This window comes from Muntiacus reevesi, chromosome 2 (assembly GCF_963930625.1).
Source record: "Muntiacus reevesi chromosome 2, mMunRee1.1, whole genome shotgun sequence".
Classification (NCBI taxonomy): Eukaryota; Metazoa; Chordata; class Mammalia; order Artiodactyla; family Cervidae; genus Muntiacus; species Muntiacus reevesi.
Window position 1 is genome coordinate 98,451,438 of NC_089250.1, and position 22,522 is coordinate 98,473,959.

Sequence of the window (22,522 nt, forward strand, 5' to 3'; positions counted from 1 at the left end):
CTACAAGCAGACTGGCTCCCATGGATGCCTGCAGCCTAGTACTAATTAAGAAATATATATGTTAAATACTCTTCTTTTCATAACTAGAACCATGCAATTACTAGTTGATCCTTTGGGGATTCAAACTGGCATAATAACGTTAAGTGGGTTTTGTTTTGAATGCACAAAGGAGCCAACTCTATCGTCTTGGTTTAATCTATGTTTTCTTCTTGCACTAACAGATGGATTTTGTGTATTTATGTATTTTTATTCCATTTTTCCTGATGTCATAGATTCAGGGAGTGTGCTTCATTTCACATGCTTTACAATACCAGAGTTAAACAGCATTGAAACCCTTACAAGACAAGCTCTGCTAAAAGCACATCCGCACGTTTTAGGTCAGCTCTTCTTAAAACCGTGTATTGACATCTAACAGAAAATGTTCGTTTAATGTCTCCTGGTTTTTGACTCCAGGATATCATTTTGCGTGAATGCTGTAACTACTTTGGTCAAGGTCAAGAAAACCCTCGTTGTGAGTCTTTTGGGTATGTTCAGGTTCTTGGTTATATTTTGACAGCAGACTGTTTGACTCGACAAAAGTCTATCAGTTAGTTGCTTTTATTCCATTGCATTTAGGACCAGAACCCTCAAGATCTCATGTGCCCACTAGCACCTGCCCAGGGCCTAAGGTCAGATGACTTCCCATGGAACCAAACTGGGAGAAAACAAAACAAAACAAAACTCACTGAGCCCTACAGCAGAGGAAGAAGAGGGATGTTCCACTTTCAGAGCAACTTAAACTAGATTGTGTTCCCACAATACAATAAGAACCCTTTCCACAACACAGTAAGAATCTTTCCTACATCATGCACCCATTCAAAAATCTATGGCTGGTGGTCTTCTGGAATCAGTATGCTTAGTTTATGGCCTATAGAAGATGAGACGTGATCCCTGATCTTAGATTGCCTTCAATCTAGTTAAGGAAATAAGCTACAGACATATTAAATAACTAGCAAACTGCTGGCAAACAGGAGCTAAGATGTATGATGTCTGAGGTCTAACTAATAGACACACGAAATATATTTTTGTAAAAACCCCTCAGTTTCTAATGATTCATCATGCAGTTATCTACCATAAACACAGCATTCCTGATAACAGCCCTTGTCTCCAATTTTAATTCAACAAGCCTAATCATTGCTAATTTCTCATTAACCTTGTGAAAAACGAAAGAAAGTGAAAGTGATGTCCGACTCTTTGCGACACTATGGATTGTAGCCTGTCAGGCTCCTCAGTCCATGGGATTTTCCTGGCAAGAATCCTGGAGTGGGTTGCCATTTTCTCCTCCAGGGGATCTTCCCAACCCAGGAATTGAACTCAAGTCTTTCACATTGCAGGTAGACTCTTTACCCTCTGAGCCAGGAGGGGAATCCCCATTATCCTTGTAGTCAATAAGATTCTATTATAGACTGACTGAATGATTTTTTTAAAGATAGAATGGTGGGATGCCAAAAAGATACTATGCGTTGTCATTATACTGTCTTCTGGTCATTTTGACCTAGAGATGACTATTATGACTCAATAAATCTATTATTGGAATCAAAACTTTTTTTAAAAGAAATGATTTACTGTTGTAACTGAGCAATACTCACAAATCCAGAAAGTCATGTGGCCATGGTATCACATGAGATGGTGAAATGTTAGTCATAGACATTCACTAAAAAATACTGTAAAGTTCACTTGCACAATCAAAACAAACTCTTATGAAGCACTTATACTACTGCAAGACTAAAGTGTACAAAGATAAATGAAAATAAATGATTGAGGAATACACAAAGGAACAAATCATTAAATATGTGTGATTATTACTATCAGGAAAAAACTCTGGAAAGTATTATGGGAACACTGATAGAAAAGAAAAACTCTTTTAGAAGGCATCAGGAAAGGCACCACAGAGAAGGTGATTTTTGATGGGTCTTGAGTTATGAGTCTAAGCAGCAGGCATAGCACATATACCTAAACAACTATATTCACCATTTTGAACAAAATGAAGTTTAGAGGTATGAATATACATTTCCAAGTGAGTGGCTTGGCATAACTGTAAAGCAGAGCACAGGGGAGGCCTAGGGGCCAAGATTGGGAAAACATGATTGGAAGGAAGATTGTGAGGATTTTATATATCTTGCTAGAGATCAAGGAAGAGAACTACTAAATGTTTTTAAGGATAAAAAACATTAGCAAGTAAAGGATATATAGGAGGAATGATATGAGGTAGATTAGGATAGCCAATATTATAGCCAGGGACATAGATTGGACATGAATTATTTTAATCTTTGCTTCCTACCTTGTTCTAGAGAAAATTGAAACTAGTATTCAAGGATATATGAAACATAAAGTGAAATAAAATAAATGTGGAGCCAAAGAAGAATGGAATGGGAAAAAAAAAGGTCAAACGATCTATTTGAGATGCGGTTACAAACCAAGAGTTAAAAATAAGTGCTCTATATATTTGTCACAGATTGCTCAAGAGAAGTACGACTCACTCCTCTTGGTATTAACACGAGACAGGAACGTCTCTTGAGTGAAGGAGGACTCTGTGAAGTCATGAATAGCACCCTTGATAATCTAGCTCTCTGCAGATCTGGTTTGATAGAGGGTTAGATTTGATCTGGAGGAGCCCTCAAGTCATTCTCCCTTCATATTGCTTTTCTGGGTCAAGCTCTTGATACAAACTGGGGGGTTCAAAGCTAGAAAGGGCCTCCACTAACAAGAGTCTCAAGCTACTCTGTGCTACTTTTGATCACAGGTCTTTTTGTCTTAGCACATAACCAAGTTGGAGAAAGGACTAGTATGTCTTATAAAAGTTGATGATGGCTCCTCAGATAAAGGAACCCAAAGAGAAAAACTTTCTCCACGGGAAGTGAGCCAAAGAAGCATACACAAATAGGGAAGGTCCTGAAAAAGAAACATGACTAGGCTTCCCTGGTGGCTCAGACAGAAAAGAATCTGCCTGCAATGTGGGAGACCTGGGTTCAATCCCTGCGTTTGGAAGATCCCTTGGGGGAGGGCTTGGCAACCTGCTTCAGTATTCTTGCCTGAAAAATCCCATAGAGAGAGAAGCTTGGTGGTCTACAGTCCATGGGGTCGCAAAGAGTCGGACACGACTGAGCCACTAAGCATGCATACGCTGAACAGGGGCAGAGGTGATGAGGATGAAGAAGAGAGGAGATGTTTGAGAAATAATTCCAAGGCACAATTAATAGGGCTGTTTACCAATCATATGTGAAAAAATTAGAGAAAGAGAAAGGAGAGTTGAAGCTGCTTTCAAAGTTTCTTGCTTGAGTACTTGGATGAATGGTGGTGATAAAAAAAAAAACAAGATAGGAAGGAGAGGGCAGGATTTCTGGAAAAGGTGATTAAATCCATTTTTGGTAATATTTGAAGTTAGGTGTTCTGAAAGCAGTTAGAAATAGCAATCTAAAGCTCTAGGGAGCAGTATGGAATAAAGTTATAAATTTATAAATTATTGAACTCTTGAAAGCAGGTAGACTTAGTAGTATATGAAATCATCCTGGGAAAACCTAGAGTGAAATAAGAAGAAAGAAAGAAACAGAGAGAGGCAGATGACAAAGAACTATGAAGGGATCAAAAAAATAATTCCGAGGCTGAGAATTTCTACTAGGAAAAAAAAAAAATGGTACTGCAGAAGCCCATGACTCTCCAATTGATACATCCCTATAAAGATTTCGAGAGGGATAAGGCCCAAAAAGTATGCCATGAGGTCATCAATAATCTTGGTCATGACAGTGCTTGTGAAAGTTACCTAGACATCAACTCTGGGGGCCTGGTACACAGTGGAAGGTGAAGGAGCAGAGAAAGCATGAGTGGGATACTTCTAAAAGAAATCTGACAGCAAACTAAGGCAGTAACTTGAAGAGGAAGAGTCAAGCAAACAGTTTTGGTTGGCAGTCATATCAAAATAGTTAGTTACAGATAAGTCTGTGAAATTTCCTCTTAAATCCAACTGACAAGCATTTCTATCTTCACAAGAAAGTAGCTTTACGAGTTACAGGAGCAACAAGTTACAAATAAGAGAAATCAAAATTGACGTGCTGACTTCAAAGAAGAAGGATTTATTTATCTCACATGACAAGGATATGTGACAAGGACAATTTCCAGATGTAGAAGTTGAGAGCTGGGGCAGTGACTCAACAGTGGCACTGGGGGCCCAGACTTCTGTTCTTCACCTTCTGTGTGGGGGCACACTTGGTGCTTCACACTGTCACTTAAGATTACAAGATGGTTGCTGCAACTTGAGGCTGACCATCTGCTTTGCAAAAAAGGAAAAGAAGCAGGAAGGGCAAGGGGTAAAAGGGAAATGATTGCTGAGTCTGTCTATTTTTCTCAGGAAAGGAAAAACTTTCTCAGAAACCTCCCTCAATTACTTCTGCTTAGATTTCTTTGGCTAGAATAGTGTCACATAGTAGCACCACTAGAAGGTGATTATACAAAAGGCTGTTACGGATGAAAGTTAGGTCAAACATCACCATCACTCACAAAGTGTCTTTCACCCTAATGAACAATGAAAAAGTAGAAGAACCATCAAAATTAAGGCAAAATCTGCCTGAAAGAAAAAAACAAAATAAATTATATACTTCCTCTATCTACCCACTTGATGAAGAAATCTCCCAGAGATATAGCTGAGGAGAGTTGGTGCTAAAAAAGACCATTGTCACTGTCTTGGCAGGCAAAAGATCCTATCCCAGCCCCAGCTGTAAATATTATACCATTAGACTATACTTAATCTTCTACCTGATGCAGGTATCTAAAGACCCATGGTCACCACCATTCCTACTCTGGGAAGATTTGATTTCCAGGATTAATTATGACCATTGTCAACTTTACTCCTGACCTAATTCTAATTCTTGGTGATTCCAGTATCCAAGTAGACGATCCTTCCAAGAGGCTTATCTCCTTCCCTCTTGAAGATCTTACTCTCCACACTAAATCAGCCCTTCTTTCTAATGGCCACACTTTAACCTAATCCTTACCAATAGCCATGTTCCTTCCATAATCTCTACTTAACCATCCTAGTCTTTGTCCCCCACTTCCTATCTTTTTAACTCTCTTCCTCTAGTGCTTTGACTCTGAAAAAATGTCCATCTACATTGGGTTCTACTACCTTTTTACTGTCCATACCACCTTCACAGACTCATCACTTTACTTAAATTCCATAGTTAATCAAGTATTCCCTTGGGTCTGCCCTCAGTTCTCTTGCTTGGTCCTCTTTACATCTTACTTACATGGCAAAACCCAATCCTGATTGACTCTAACTCTTCACCTACTTCAGGTCTATACCCAAAGACTTGAATATAACAAGATAAAAATATAACATTATGAACACATCCATTTTAAATGTTTGAAATGAATCCCAAGAGGCCCCTGAATGCTACCTGACAATTCCATTGCATTTTGTATTCCATTCAGTTTTCCACAGGTCTAGACAACCATTCAACTCCTTTTCCTCTCTTCTCATACTTCCATCCTCTTCTCTCCATCCATTCTTACTCTTAGTTGACTCCCATGCCTCTTATTTCTCTTGAGAAAATAGTGGCAATCAGAAAAGAAATTTCGCAGGTTTCTTTATCAACTCTACCCTCAATACTCTGCCCATATACTCTGCTTTCCCACTTATTACCATAGGTTCTTCAGGTGCTATTTAAGGTCAACCCCCCTGCTCTTCCGCTAGCTGCTATCCGTCTCTTATTACCTAAGACACTGCTTCAAAAATGATGCTTGAATCATTTGTGTGGTCTTTTTTTAAAATTACTTCTGTCATCAAATAGGCTGAAATGTATCCCATCTTAAAATAATCATTTGATGCTTATTCCTGTCCAGCTATCATCTGAATTTTCTGTTTCCCTTTGAGGGAAATTTCTGAAATGGGTTTACTATTCCCATTGTCTTCAATTCCTCTGTCCTTATTCTTTCCTGAACCCATATGAATGGGACTTTGGTCCCAGCCCTTGGCCAAACTATCTTTCAAGTTGCTACATCTATGACCAACTGTCTCCTCACCTGACTTGAGGTATCAGAAGCTTGTAGCAGTTAACCACTCCTCCTCGAAACCTTTTCTTCTCTAGGGTTCAGGGGACATTAGACTCTCATAATTTCTTCTTAAACCACTGGCCACTCTGCCTGACTGATTGCTTCTCCTCCTCCCAAATCCTACATATTTACATTGCCCCAGGTCACAGCCATCAAAATTCATCTTTTTCATGTGTCCCATTTTCCACAATGACAATCTCATCCAGTTACACAGTTATAAACTGATGGTTCTCAACTTTGCCTTTCCAGGCTGGACTGCTCCCAGTAATTCCAGCTTTACATCTCCAGCTTGCCTAATGACATTTTCACCAGGATATATAATAATCATTTCAAACATAAGATGTCCAAAAGCTGAACCTGATTTTTCTTTATCCCACTTCCCTGACTCCCCTGCATAGTTCCCTACCTCAAAGGAAAGCAAACTCATCCTTCCAGGTGTTCAGCCAAAAATCTCATGGTCACCCTTGATTTCTTTTCTTTCTCAGCTCCAATCCAATCCATCAGGAAATCCCATTTAAACTCTCTCTAAGATTTGACCTCCTCCCACTACCTACTACTGCTACTTTGGTTCAAGCCACCATCACATCTTTCCTGAGTTATTGTCATAACTTCCTAAATGGTCTCCCTGTTCCTACCCTTGTCTCTCTTTAGTCTATGCTCAACATAGCAGCCAGAATGACTATTTATTATCTCACTCAGAGCAAAAGCTGAAGTCCTGCTATCATTTCAAGGCCTTATATCAAGAATCCTTAAACTTCTTTGTGATGTGAATCTTTTTGGCAGATGGTTGAAGTCCACAGACTCCTTCTTAAAATAACATTTTAAAATGCATAAGACACATAAGATTAAGAAAGAAACCAGCCATGAAATAGAGTGAACAAAATTAATAAGTCCAAACTTGTGATTAGTAAGAATTTCTGTGTTACATTAAATAACAATATTTAGCAGACCCCAAATAAGAGATTGTTCAATCTGGTCCCCACTACCTCACTGACCTCTGACCACTCTCTCCTCTAATCATTTGGCTTGCACCAACCCAGCTTCTAGGATGGTCCACCAAGCCTCCTTTTACACTAAGAGCTTGGCATTTTGCTATTCTCACAAATACCTTCGTGGGTTATCCCTGTACTTCCTTTAGGTCTCTGAGCAAATGTCAACTTGACAGTGATGCCTTCTCTGGCCTCTCTGTTTAAAAAGGCAACTTTCTTCCCACTCACATACCCTGGCACAACCTTTCCTGCTTTATTGTCCTCCATAATATTTATTACCATTTAAAAAATAGAGGGATAACAGATAGTGTCCTTGTAGATATTATAGATATTATTATTGTTTGTCTACACACACACAAATACAGTTTCCCTGAGGGAAAACATTTTATAACATCTGACCTATTCACTTCAGTTCAGTTCAGTCACTCAGTCGTGTCTGACTCTTTGTGACCCCATGAATCGCAGTACACCAGGCCTCCCTGTCCATCACCAACTCCTGAAGTTTACTCAAAGTCACGTCCATTGAGTCGGTGATGCCCGCCAACCATCTCATCCTCTATTACTGGCACTTAAAAATATTTATTGAAAGATAAATGAATAAGATGAATTCTTCCCTCCCAGAAGAGTGACTCTAAAGACTTTCTTCTTCTGAATCAGGCATCAGGCAGTGACCATGCTCAGGGACATGACTGCCAACTTTGCCAAGATTCTGTAAGGTCAAAATCCTTACTATCACACAGGCCCCCAGTTAAGACTGATTACTTTGGAAGCCATACCAAGGAGGGGCAGGTACTAGACTAGGTCCTTGACTTCGGTGTTTGGCTACTTGATCACTTTCCTTCATGCCTAAGGAGAACGGCTTGGCCATGGCCATTCTTTCTCATGTCAGGGACTTTTAAATAAAGTTCCACTCCAGAGATCAAACATTAAAGGAGAGGAAAGAAAACTTGGTGATAGATAAGATACTATAAGAGACTGTCAGAATCATCACAACAGAATAAAACAATGCTTGGGGTACTGTCAATGAATACAATCATGAAGGAGCACACCATTTTCTTAACTGGGGAGTCATCCAATCTATAAACAGAGGCACAACATATTTCTCCTCCAAAGATGCCAATTTCTAACTATGACTATTGATCTCCATCTAACCATGAGAATTAATGGTCCCAAAGAGAAAAAGTGACATTGATTCATTGGAAAATTTCAGACAATAAAAATAAAACTAAAGGGGTTGTGGCAAGGCCTGGACTTGATAAGTTTGGGTGTCACAGTTTTAATCCACTGTGTCTAGCATAACATATAGAGCTAAAACTAATGGCATTTGTTTCTTTTAGTTTAGTGGGTATTTGTTTTTATTTTACCCAAATGACTTCATTTTAAGGTTCCACAGAGCCACTCTGGTTTTCAATGTAACTGTTAGTGATTAAACCATGGGCAGATATCGGGGTTGGGCAATAAATGAAAGAACAATAAATGTCTCTCTATTGTTGTTGTTGCTCAGTCACTCAGTAATATCTGACTCTTTGCAACCCCATGAACTGCAGCACACCAGGCTTTCCTGTCCTTCACCATCTCCCAGAGCTTGCTCAAACTCATGTCCATTGAGTCAGTGATTCCATCCAACCATATCATCCTCTGTCCTCCCCTTCTCCTCCTGCCTTCAATCTTTCCCAGCATTAGAGTCGTTCCTAATGAGTTGGCTCTTGACATCAGGTGGCCAAAGTATTGGAGCTTCAGCTTCAGCATCAGTCCTTCCAATGAATGTTCAGGATTTAGGACTGACTAGTTTGATCTCCTTGCAGTCCAAGAGACTCTCAAAGAGTCTTCTCCAACACCACAGTTCAAAAGCACCAATACTTCAGCACTCAGCCTTCATTATGGTCCAAATCTCACATCTATACATGACTACTGGAAAAACCATAGCTTTGACTAGATGGACCTTCGTTGACAAAATAATGTCTCTACTTTTTAACACCCTGTCTAGATTTGCCATAGCTTTTCTTCCAAGGAGCAAGCATCTTTTAATTTCATGGCTGCAGTCACCATCCGCTGTGATTTTTGGAGCCCAAGAAAATAAAGTCTGTAGCTGTTTCCATTGTTTCCCCATCTATGAAGTGATGGGACTGAATGTCATGATCTTAGTTTTTTGAATATTGAGTTTTAAGAAAGCTTTTTCACTCTCCTCTTTCACCTTCATCAAGCGGCTATTTAGTTCCTCTTTGCTTTCTGCCATAAAGGTGGTATCATCTGCGTATCTGAGGTTATTGATATTTCTCCTGCAATCTTGATTCCAGCTTGTGCTTCATCCAGCCTGGCATTTCACATGATGTACTCTGCATTTAAGTTAAATAAGCAGGGTGACAACATACAGCCTTGACATACTCCTTTCCCAATTTTCAAACAGTCTGTAGTTTCATGTCTGATTCTAACTATTGCTTCTTTACATGTATACAGGTCTCGCAAGTTTTGTAAGGTGGTCTGGTATTCCCATCTCTTTAAAAATTTTCCAGTTTTTTGTGATCCACACAGTCAAAGATTTTAGTGCAGTCAATGAAACAGAAGTAGATGTTTTTCTGGAATGCTCTTGCTTTTTCTATGATCCAACAGATGTTGACAATTTGATTTCTGGTTCCTCTGCCTTATCTAAATCCAGCATGTACATGTGGAAGTTCTCAGTTCATGTACAGTTGAAGCCTGGTGTGGAGATTTTTGACCATTACTTTGCTAGTATGTGAAATGAATGCAATTGTATGGTAGTTTGAACATTCTTTGGCATTGCCACTCTTTGGGATTGGAATGAAAACTAAACTTTTCCAGTCCTGTGGCCACTGCTGAGTTTTCCAAATTTGCTCGCATATAGAATGCAGCACTTTAACAGCATTATCTTTTAGGATCTGAAACAGCTCAGCTGGAATTCCTTCCTCTCCACTAGCTTTTTTCATAAGGCCCACTTGACTTCAAACTCCAGGATGTCTGGCTCTAGATGAGTGATCACACCATCACAGTTATCTGGTTCATTAAGATCTTTTTTGTATAGTTCCTCTGTGTATTCTTGCCACCTTGTCTTAATATCTTCTGTTTCTCTTAGGTCCATACCATTTCTGTCCTTTTGTGACTACAGTTTAGTCTCAGGGAAGCATATGTTAGCATGATGGGGGTGCAGGTCACTGAGAAAGGAGGTTAACTTCTACCAGATGGTATTAGAAATATCTAGGAATACAGTATCATTGAGGAAAAGATCTTTCTTCTCTTTTCTCTGAGGTTCATATTCCTATAAGGCTGAAAGTTTTCCTGTTGTGATGTTTTTCTGCCCCTATAAGATTTCATTTAGTATTCATTATCTTAATCCAGCACATCAGTATGATAGCTTTCTAGGAATACTTTAATACTTCAGGTTCTGGGCAGGTCTTATATAGGTACATGTATAGCATAAGGCATAAAATATTCTTTGAGGCTCCTTCTTGCTTCCTCAGGTTATCTGACCAGCCTGTTAGCCCCTCATTCACTGGTCAAGCAGAAGTTATAGGAGTTACTGAAGACAGAGGTCTCAGAGTCATATCCACCTAATCCCCATCAAGGTGTGACCAAGGCAGAACTGAGTTGGTAGCTGTTCCACCTGGAAAATAAAAGTACCCACAAAAGGAGAGGACACAGTGGAGCTTCCTGCATCTTGAACTTCCCCCCAGCAAACCTTGTGGCATGGGAAACTGCAATTCCTGGACATTTATCCCCTGAATTTAGGTGATTTTCAAAGTATTAGAGCTGGAGCCAGTTACTCATCTGAGGTTTCCTGGGTGACAGGATCTGCCAATCTGCCCTGGCATAGCAGCATAGTGAGAATTGGCAAAGATCATCCATGCCTTTTCCATACAGCCAAGTTGGGTGTGGAGGGGTTCCTAACATTCCCATTGATCCAGGCCAGGCTGGGCCTATACATAAAGAAAAACAAGGCACTTCAGTATTTATTACAAAAGAAATTAAGAAGGGAATTGGTTATACAGGTGATGAAGGAGTCAAAAGTCAAACAGAAAAATTAGAAATTAGCAAAATAGACACAAAAACTAGCTCTAGGATGGAGACACAAAGGATTGAGGTGGTGTTCTTAGTGTGCAGGGTCTGGGGACCACGGAGCACCCTTCCAATGGTTTTGGAGTCACAGAGGACAACCCAGAGTTGCCAGTAATGCCATAAGCAACCTTCAATCTCCTATCAGTACTCCCATTTGCTGACTTAGGAGCCTGGGCAATATAGCCTAGAGGTTCAGCCCCTTGTGATAACAGAGGGCAGCAGGAGGATGAGAAATGAACCCAAAATAAAATGCCTGAGACTGGCACAGGGTGACAGAGCAGCAGAAGCCAGCTAGCTATGTCCCAGAGACTTCCACTGTTGGAAGAAGAAGAGTGGTGGTATCCCTGGAGACTGCTCTCCAAGACTGAGGAAAGAGAAGTGGTACTATCCAATGATGCCCTGACACTTTCCAGCTAGAGTGTACCATCATGTATGTGTACACATCATGCACACTTCAGTCAAGCAACTGATGGCCACCTAACATGCTCAATAAGAAAGCATCGGCAGGTATCATCCGGGTTAAGAGAGCCACCAGTCAGAACAGCAGGCATCACCAGCATCTGAGATCAGACCAGCAAGAAACCAACGGCTGAGTCCTGCTGAGAAATTTGACTCCACCCCAGATGATCAATTTCCTTTCCACTCATGTACCCTCACCTGCAGGATCACTTCCTGCAATGGAAGTGCTAAAACAGGCAAGCCCAAGATCCCAGAGGGGAGAAAGGAAAAACTCTGAGAAAAGGACAGAAACCAGGAAATTGATATTTTTAATGGGACAGTGGCTAATTATAACAACACTTGATTTGGATTGAATATTTATTTGAAAGAGGCTATTCTAAACCATAAATGACTCAAAATGTTTAGGATCAGACTTAATTTCATCATTTGGATGAAATTTGGTGAAACATTAGTGCTTTCGTAAAGATAATTAAGCAGCTTGCACATAGCTGAGAGGTGACTACAGGTACACTTCAGAGATATTTTGGATTCTATTCCAGACCACCACAATAGAGTGAATATTAAAATATCACAATAAATAAAATGAGTCACACAATTTTTTTGGTTTCCTAGAACATATGAAGTTATATTTACACTATCCTTGTAGTCCACTAAGTTTGCAATAGCATTATGTCTAAAAACCAATGTACATGCCTTTATTGAAGAGTACTTTATTGACAAAAAACTCTAGCCATCACCTGACCCTTCAGTGAGTTGTAATCTTTTTTGCTGGTAGAGGGTCTTGCCTCAATATTAATGATCAAGGGTGGCTTGCTGAAGTTTGGGATGGCTGTGACAGTGTCTTAAAATAAGACAAGAATGAAGCTTGCTGCATCGATGAACTCTTCCTTTCACGACAATTTCTCTGCAGCTTGCAGTGCTGTTTGATAGTATTTTACCCACAGCAGGACTTCTTTTAAAATTGGAGTCAATTTTTTCAAATGCTGCCACTGTTTTATCAACTAAGTTTATGTAATATGCTGAATCTTTTGTTGTCATTTCGACAGTCTTCACATCTTCACCAGGAATAGCTTGCATCTCAAGAAACCACTTTCATTGATCACCCATAAGAAGCAAACTTTGTCCATTAAGTTTTATCATGAGATTGTAGAAATCCAATCATCTCACCAGGCTCCACTTCTAATTTTAGTTTTCTTGCTATTTTTATTACATCTGCACCAAAGTATGGAACCCTTCAAAGTCATTCATGAGGCCTGGAATCAATGTCTTACAAACTCCTGTTAATGTTGATATTTAATATTTGTTATTAATAACAATAACCTTTTCCTTCTCCCATGAATCACAAGAATTCTTAATGGCATCTATAATGATGAATCCCTTCCAGAAGACTTTTTATTTACTTTGCTCAGATCCATCAGAGGAATCACTACCTATGGCAGCTATAGCCTTATGAAATGTATTCCTTCAATAATAAAACTTGAAAGTTGAATTACTCCTTGATCCATGGGCTATAAAATGGATGCTGTGTTATCAGGTATAAAAACAACATTAATTTCATTGTACATCTTCATGAGAGTTCTTAGGTGACCAGGTGCATTGTCAATGAGCAGTAATATTTTGAAAGAAATCTTTTTTTCTAATCAACAGGTCTTAACAAAGGGCTTAAAGTATTCAGTAAAACATGTTGTAAACAGATGTGCTGTCATCCAGGCTTTGCTATTCCATTTATAGAGCACAGGTAGAGTCAATTTAGCATATTTTTAAGGTCCCTAGGATTTTCAGAATAGTAAATGAACACTGGACTCAACTTAATGTCACCATCTGCATTAGTCCCTAAAAGAGAGTCAGCCTGTCCTTTGAAGCTTTGAAGCTAGTCATTGACTTCCCCTCTCTAGCTATGAAAGTCCTGGCATTTTCTTCCAATATAAGACTCCTTCATCTACATTGAAAATCTGTTGTTTAGTGTAGCCACTTTCATTAATTATCTTAGCTAGATCATCTATGTAACTTGCTACCACTCCTGTATCAGCACTTGCTACTTCACTTTGCATTTTTATGATGTGCAGATGATTCTTTCCTTAAACATCATGAACTAACCTCTGCTGGCTTCAAACTTTTCTTCTCAGCCTTCACAGATTTGAAGAAATTTAGGTCTTTAAAAAAAAAAAAAAAAAACCTCTTTATTTACATATTTGGCTGTGTCAGGTCTTAGTTGTGTCATGCAGGATCTTTCACTGCAGCACACAATCTCTAGTTGTGGCACATAGGCTCTCTGCTAGGGTTGCTCAGGCTCTGGAGCTTGTGGGCTCAGTAGTTGTGGCATGGCGGGCTCAGTTGCCCCATGGCATGTGGGATTCTAGTTCCCTGACCAGGAACTGAACCCACATCTTTTGCACTGCAAGGCACACTCTTAACCACTGAAACACAAGGGAAGTCCCAAAAGTTACGTCTTGCTCTAGGTTGTGTGTGTGTGTGTTAGTTGCTTAGTTGTGTCCGACTCTTTGCAACCCCATAGACTGTAGCCCATCAGGCCCCTCCATCCATGGGATTCTCCAGGCAAGAACACTGGAGTGGGTTGCCATTTGTTTCTTCAAAAGGAACTATAGAAAGAAAGAAAGTGAAGTCACTCAGTCGTTTCTGACTCTTTGCGACCCCATGGACTGTAGCCTACCAGGCTCCTCCATCCATGGAATTTTCCAGGCAAGAGTACTGGAGTAGGTCAGGCTTTGGCTAAAGGGAATGTTGTGACTGGTTTGATCTTTTACCTTGACCATTAAAGTTTCCTCCATATCAACAGTAAGGCTGTTTCATTTTGTTATCATTCATGTCTTCACAGGAGTACTACTTTTAATTTCCTCCAAGAATTTTTCCTTCACATTCCTAACCTAGGTAACTGGTACAGAGGCCTAAGTTTTCAACCTATCTCAAGTTTTGACATGCCTTCCTCACTAAGCTTAATAATCATTTATATCTTTTGATTTAAAGAGTAATTCTTCCTTTCCTAAAGAGAGACATGTGACTTTTCCTTTCACTTAGAGGCCATTACAGGATTATTAATTGGCCTAATAGCAATATTGCTGTGTCTCAGGAAATAGGGAGGCCTGAGAAGAGGGAAAGAGACAGGGAACAGCCATTCAGTGAAGTAGTCAGAACACACACATTTATTAATTAAGTTTGCCATGTTATATGGGTACAGTTTGTGGGGCTCTAAAACAATTATAGTAGTGACATCAGAAACCACTGATCACAGAAAAGTTAAAGTGAAGTCACTCAGTCATGTCTGACTCTTTGCAATCCCAGGGACTATAGTCCCCCAGGCTCCTCTGTCCATGGAATTTTCCAGGCAAGAATACTGGAGTGGGTTGCCATTTCCTTCTCCAGAGGATCTTCCCAACCCAGGGGCTGAACTTCACATTGCAGGCAGACTCTTTACTGTGCAAGCCACCAGGGATGATAACAGACACAATGACAACGAAAAAGTTTGAAATATTGTGAGAATTATCAAAACGTAACACAGAGACACAAAGTGAGCAAATGCCGTGGGAAAATGGCACCAATAAACAATAAACTAGCTTGATGCAGGGTTGCCAAAAACCTTCAATTTGGTAAAAACAATACAAAGCAACACAAAACTATAACAACAACAAAAACTGCAGTAGCTGTAAAACACAATGAAGTGCAGTAAATCAAGGCAAGCCTGTATTCAATCATTCTGTCATAACAAATATACATATACCCTTCACCACAAAGGAAACACAGCTGTAAAATTAGGATTTCATCACTGTAAACAGTGGTAGGTGACGCTGAAGAGCAGTGCATGCAAGACAATGCTCAAGGACAACCTTCCTTTTTCCTCTGGTCAAGAAAGATGTCATGAAAGAAATGTATATTTAGGTTTTTTTTTTATGGGTTAGGAATAATGACTTGATAGATTTAGAGAATGAAAATTCTGAACAAATGATGCTTCTTGGAACAAAGTTCAGAGACTGAAGTGAGAGGGAATGGATAATGGGCTGTCAGAGACATGTATTTATTAAGTTCTTATTTGTTGCTGCAATCTATTCTTCTGTGCTTTGCTTTGCTCAGATCTGGAAAGCCATATTTCACCTTTGCCAGATGAAGTCTTTAAGGTGTGGCTCATGGGGGCAGAAGAAGGAGACTAGAGAGAAAGGGAGAAGCAATTTTTCTTTCCTGTTTTGTTTTTAATTTCTGTGTCTAATCTATGGCATTTATCCTAGCAATAGCTGCTAGTTCCATCCCCAGAGTTTCTTCTACCCTCTCAGAACTCCCTCAGAGGCACCTGCCTCAACTGGCCACTGTCCCTCCTCCGTGGCCTTGGTCTTCACGCCCCTTCACTAAGCTTCTAAATTCCCAATCATTCCAATCTCTCCCCTTTGTTTTCTTAGCTACTTCCTGTGAGCAAGACTTCTGTGATACTTTGGTATTCCCCTTTGTATATTTTCAGTCCTCTAATACCTGTTTAATTCTTTATCAAAGTCTCTGTATAATTTTTTGTTTTCCTGACTGGATGCTGACATTGTCATATGGAAGATAGGAGAAGGGGGCAAACCAAGATTTAACTAAGATTTAAATCAAAGCAAAAGAAGTGAGTATTAGAGTACCAAGGTGATTCAATGCATAATGGAGATAAACATGGTCATTTCCTCACAATCAAACAACTGGGACACTGGTAGATTCTCAGAGCAAAAGTAAGGGAAGATATACTGTGCTCGCATTAAATTGATGGCAAAACTGTGTACGACATGTGCAGTTACTAAGTTGTGTCTGACTTTGCAACGCTATGGACTATAGCCCACCAGGCTCCTCTGTCCATGGAATTCTCCAGGCAAGAATACTGGAGTGGGTGTCATTTCCTTCTATAGGGGATCTTCTCAACCCAGGGATCAAACCCACATCTCCTGCATTGGCAGGCAGGTTCTTTACCACTGAGCCACCCGGGTAGCCCAAAAATCTATATAGCAAAGTTCAAGATATAAGCATAGTTATACAGCACATTTACAGTTGGGCAAAGGGTTATAAATAGATATGTGTCAAGCACTCTTTTTGAACAACCTTTATGCAGAATCAAGTCATTTACAAAATTCTTAAGATTTCCCATTGAACCGATCTCAAGGAATTCCTGCATACTGAACACACTGGGACAAGTGGGATCACTCAGGGTCCTGCTTTGTCATTAACACAGTCATCAACATCAGTTAGAACCCTTAGGAGCTTCTCCCAATTATGAGAATTATCTTAGAAATGTCCTAAAAGAGAAGACAGCCCCGCAGGGGTGCTACTGCTTGCTGGAAAGGATACTGCATACTGGCTAAGTCGCTTCAGTCGTGTCCAACTCTTTGCAACCTTGTGGACTGTGACCCAACAGGCTCCTCTGCCCATGGGACTCTCCAGGCAAGAATACTGGAGTGGGTTGCCATGGCCTCCTCCAGGGGATCTCCCCACACTGAGCTTCAAGAAGTGGTCCATCAGATCAGGCACTTTAGAGATCAGAAAGAGGCACCAAGAACTTCTGAGTAGCTTTAGGAGTTGGAGGATCTTCGGTGATCTTAGTAAATGTGGTCTCTGTAGGGAGGGGGTGGCAGAGGCTGGTGTGGACAGACTTCAGGAGTGACTCAGGGCAGCTTTCTGATGCATCATTTCATTAGACCTTGGGAGTTGCTGCAAGGCAGGTGGGGAGCCAGGTGGTGCTTGCCAATGCTGATCTCTAACTCTCATTGGCACTGACTGGTTATGTACGACTTGGTGCACAAACTGGATCTAATAAGAGGCCTTGGAAATCACTCAAAACTCATTTTCAAATAGACTACCTTGCATTTTTCCCTTTACTCCTGGTGGTTCTAATCCAGTTGATGTTCCAGAAATGTTGGTGCTATCCTCTCTTTCCTACTGCAAAAGGGGTAAAAATGTATCCTAACACTACAGAGAGATAATTCCTCATCCAGGTTGTTTTCTGATGAAAGGCAGATGGATTTTCTCAGCACGTATAATCTTACAGAGAATGTAGCTTGATGGTTAATGCCTGGAGCTCTGAGGCTGAACAGGGTGGGGTTTAAATCCTTGCTGGGCTCAGAAAATTACTTACTGTCCCTGACCTGCAGTTTTTTCATTTTGATTGTAAAGAAGATGACACTATCCTCCCCTGTGGGCTGATGTGTTGTGAGAAATAACTGACCAAGCATCTAGCTCCAAGCCTGGCACAGGTTAGGCTTTTGGTCAATGAGACCAAAAATTCTTGTTAGTTATTTTCAGGAGCCAGTGTAAAAATTATTAGATTGCATAATTCTACACTCCAAAATTCCTTCAGAAAAAAATAACTATTGAACTAATTTTCAGATGCTCTGGGAAGATTTGCAAGCATCGGGAAATTTCTTTCAGAATAAACCTGCTGATTACATGCTAGTTAATCCCTCTCACACCCTCACAACAGGGTTATGGCTCTCCAAGCATGTCTGTGTTTAAAAGAATCTAAGCCTTTGGGGTTAGCTGAAAGAGATTAAGGCAATACCTCAGGGCAAAAGCCTCATGGCCTCTATTATCCTTGGGGTCTTCAGATTATACTTAGAGGTGCCTCAGATTGTAAAGAGGTACAATAATGGGCATTTGAAAATTTCCTCTCTAGCAACTATTTCCCTTTCTTTCTACAATAACACTGATTTCTTAGGACTGTTTGTTTGCTGATTTGTTTTTGGTGACCCATCCTCCCTGACTTTCACCTCCACAGGGTGTAAGATTCCACCCTTACCTTGTACATTAGCCAGTGAGATCATAGCCCTTCCTGGTCATAGTGATTCTTATAAGGGTGGGTGGGCATGTGACCTCAGTTGATCCAATATTGTGAATTTTACAGACGACAGGAATTTTGGGGTCAAAATGTTTGCTCTCTTCTAATGGGTTTGGCCTTGTGATGGGATAAACCTGGCGTTTCTAGGGGTATGAGGTGGAAATGAATCTAACACAGGAGAGGGCAGAGTCACCGAGAGAAACTTGAACTCTGAATCAAGTCAAAGCAAAATTAGCACCTTGAGTTTTCAATAACCAGTATGTTCTCCATTAGGCTTAAACCAATTCAAACCAGTTCAAACCTGTAAACTGTCACTGGCAAGAGTTGTGACTGATGCTGGAAACAATTTGGGAATATTTGAGCCAGTATTCACCATGATAGAGAAAATTCTGATTCTCCCAAAGCTACTACAGAATTTGTGATTGATTGCTTTCTTTCAGATACTACATTCTATAAATCTGTCAGAGGAAATCCTCCATTGGCTGTCTCCAACAGGCAAATGGAAAAGAAAGCAAAAATTTAAGTGAAAAGAATTCACGTAAATTCATAAGGCACTTCCCTGCAAACTAAACTGCCACGGTGTTTCTTCAGGGAAACTCTGAGAATAGCAATACATACAACAATAAAAATAAACAATAAAGTTTTATAACCACCAATAACATATCAAGAGAACTCAAGTATTTTCAGTTAGGTGCCACAACTATGAAGAGGGGAACCCTCTCCACATTCCTACATTGAGCAAAGCCTCTTTCTTCATGAACTGGAGGCTCTGGCTTTCTGAGGGCACCAAGTGATACTGCTCTGCAGCCTAGAAAGGGTTTCCTTGGTGGCTGTCCAGATGCTAATTGCCTTGAAGAGTAAATGAGTCATAATCTGTATCAGAGATATTGCTATAATTACAATACAATGAAAAACCCAGAGTTTTCCCTGGCTTTATTGTTTCCTCTTCAACAATATACCTTGGATTTACAGGCTAGAGGCTAAGAAGCTAAGTCAGCTACAGACTCAAAATCTGACACCCTCACCATTTGTGTTTCCGCCCTGAGGGCCAGTCAGGTAAATTGTTAATGCAGAGTGGTCCCTGGTGGATTCCTACTGGGTTCTGTGTGAAGGCGCATCAAACAGCTTCTTTCCCCTGAATGCTATTTGTAACAGCTACTCTATGGAAGACAGAGGCCAGCCAGTGGCAGAGGTTTAAATGATACCAATGTGATTCTCCCTGCAAACCCAGTCATTCCCAGGAATGTACCTTCCTATCACATGTCTATCTGGGAAAGATGGCTGATCACAGCGTAATTGATAAAGCAATCAATCTTTCTTTTTCTCTCTCTCTTGCTTCTCTATTCTTTCTCCCTTCCCTCCCTTCCTTCTTTTCTTTCTTCCTTCCTTCTCTTCTCTTTCTTACCTCTCTCTTTCTTACCTCTTACCTCTGAAGAGTTAAGAAATTTTTTGGAAGGTTGTGGAAGATAAAGAGTAAACTTTCTAAACTTCTATTTATAGCTTCCACCATTGATTTTTTTTTCTTGTATCAGTTAGGGTTTGGTAGTTTCAAGTCACAGCTACTGATTCTGGATAATAAGCAAAAAAGATTTTATTGGAAGAATGTGAGATAATTCATAGATCTGAAGGGAAAAACTATAGAACCAGACAGAAAAGTTGAGAACCAGAGCATTGGGACCCATTCAGTAGCTACGAACAATATTTTCAGGGTCCTACAACAACCATTTTCCATCTTTGCAATAATTGGGCTAAAGAATCAAATTTCTGGGCAAGAGAGTTCCACAGCCCTGGGTTGGCTCAGCTGCCTCAAACTTAGATTTCAGGACACTGGCAGTTCCACCAAGACTGTTCCACACACAGGTGAAGGAATTCCCCATTGAGTTTTATCCAGGAAAAGAAAAAGGGCATGTGGGTGGACAAAAAAACCAAAAGATTCCATTCATAGCACCTTTGATCAGGCTGCTTCCTCTACTGAAATGCCTTTCCTTACTGCAGGTCCTACTCAGCCTTTTTAATCCAGCTCAGAAATCATCTCCTCCAAGAAATCTTCCCTGATTCATGCACATACCCTCACCAGCTGCTGAGTTAAGAACCTCAGTTTTCTGCGTTCCTTTCTCTCGTTGCCGTTAAAACATTGGAGTATAATTTATCTGAGTGTCTGACTTCCTTGAGAGAAGAAAAAAAAGTTATTATTCACTCTTCTATAGCACCTAACACACAGTAGGGATTCAATGACTGCTTCATGGATGACTGGTTGGAAGGAAAATTGGACCAGTGAATGAATCTGACTTTTTACCAAATCTGGACTGTACCAAATTTAAGTTACAGCTTTTAAGTTCCATAAAATGTTATAGAAAGACCTGAATCTTTTGGCCAACCCAATAAATATGTTTGTACTCAATAGCTCATTGTTCATCTCATCTCTTGCTGTTCCTACATATGAAGAGTGAAGATTATCATTGTCATTCTCCCAATCCAGGGAATGAAAATGGAGGTGTGCTATGTCTGTTAGTACCGTTAATTAATCAGCTTTGTGAAGATTATTTTACAGCCTGTCTCATGTAATATCTAATCCAAAGCAGATGCTAAGTAAACACACCAGCTGAAATTGTCAGAACAATTCACCTCAAATAGCTGTTATCCAGCACCTACAATCTGCCTTCCCAGACAAGACCTAATTCATCATTCATCAACTATGCTTTCCCATTCAAGGTCATCAGAAAATGCCCTCAAATTAAAAAAAAAAAAAATTTGCTAGGTGGTCTGCATGTGAGTGCTTCTGGATTAGAAGGGGGAAGGTGAGTAGGACCTGGTTTGCTCCCATGTGCTGCAGATTTAAGGAATGTTGAGGAATGTTAACTGAAGTACAGACTAGTGAACAAAGCTGGACCCTCCTCCATCCTCTCTGGCTGTCTGGGCAGAGTACACATGCTTTTGACCCCACTTACTTAACACCTACCCCAACAGGGGTAGGATACCCTAGAAGCAGCCTCAATATCCTAAGTCAGGTCTGCTTTTACTCTAGGATGCTCTTGTACAAATAGAAAAAGGTACCACCTACTACACAATCACATTAAAAAATTGGCCCCTCCACAGGCATCTGAATTAGCAAGAACTCTGATTGGATGTGGCCAGACAAGGGATGCAGCCCTGTGCCAGGGGGTATAGCCTGGAAGTGTGACACAGGCTGTATTTCAGGCTCTTTTACCTCGCAGCCAGCACCTCTGTGAAGGGAAGTGACACCCATACGTGACATCCCTTATATAGATAAACCCAGTTGTCAGCAAAGAAGAGAACACGACAAAGAGCTAAACTTCATATTGCAGATCCACAGGTACTGCCGGAAACAAACTGACCCCCACACTGATTACCAATCTGGAAAGCTAATTGGAAAAGCTGAAGGGAAGGTCAGTCTCAGCATCAAGAAAGGGAGACAGTTCTTTTCCATTTGTTCTTAAATTTTAAAACATCAAACATAAGGAAATGTATACACATTTGTGTATATACTATCAACCACCTAGATTTAACAATAACATTTTATCATATTGGTGAAATCTTTAAGCCTTCCAACACCAAACCACTGCCTACTCTTTTCTTTCCTCCAACTCCAAATTGGTCCCCCAGTTGATATTTGCCCTGACCGGGCCCGTTTTTGACACTTCCACTAGGTGTTTTTACAAAGAAATAGAGGAAAACAATAGAATGGGAAAGACTAGAGGTCTGTTCAAGAAAATTAGAGATACCAAGGGAACATTTCATGCAAAGATGAGCAACCAAAGCACAGAAGTGGTAAGGACCTAACAGAAGTAGAAGAAATTAAGAATAGGTGGCAAGAATACACAGAGGAACTATACAAAAAAGGCCTTAATGACCCAGATAACCATGATGGTGTGGTCACTCACCTAGAGCCAGACATCCTGGAGTGTGAATTCAAGTGGGCCTTAGGAAGCATTACAATGAGTAAAGCTAGTGATGGTGATGGAATTCCAGCTGAGCTATTTCAAATCCTAAAAGATGCTGCTTTTAAAGTGCTGCACTCAATATGCCAACAAATTTGGAAAACTCAGCAGTGGCCACAGGACAGGAAAAGGTCAGTTTTCATTCCAGTCCCAAAGAA

The 22,522-nt window shown here is 40.3% G+C and overlaps 1 pseudogene; it reads right to left on the bottom strand.

The window, feature by feature from the left end:
- Window positions 1-12,329: 12,329 nt before the first annotated feature.
- On the bottom strand, window positions 12,330-18,375 carry LOC136159015 (tigger transposable element-derived protein 1-like; annotated as a pseudogene).
- Between the last annotated feature and the right edge of the window lie 4,147 nt (window positions 18,376-22,522).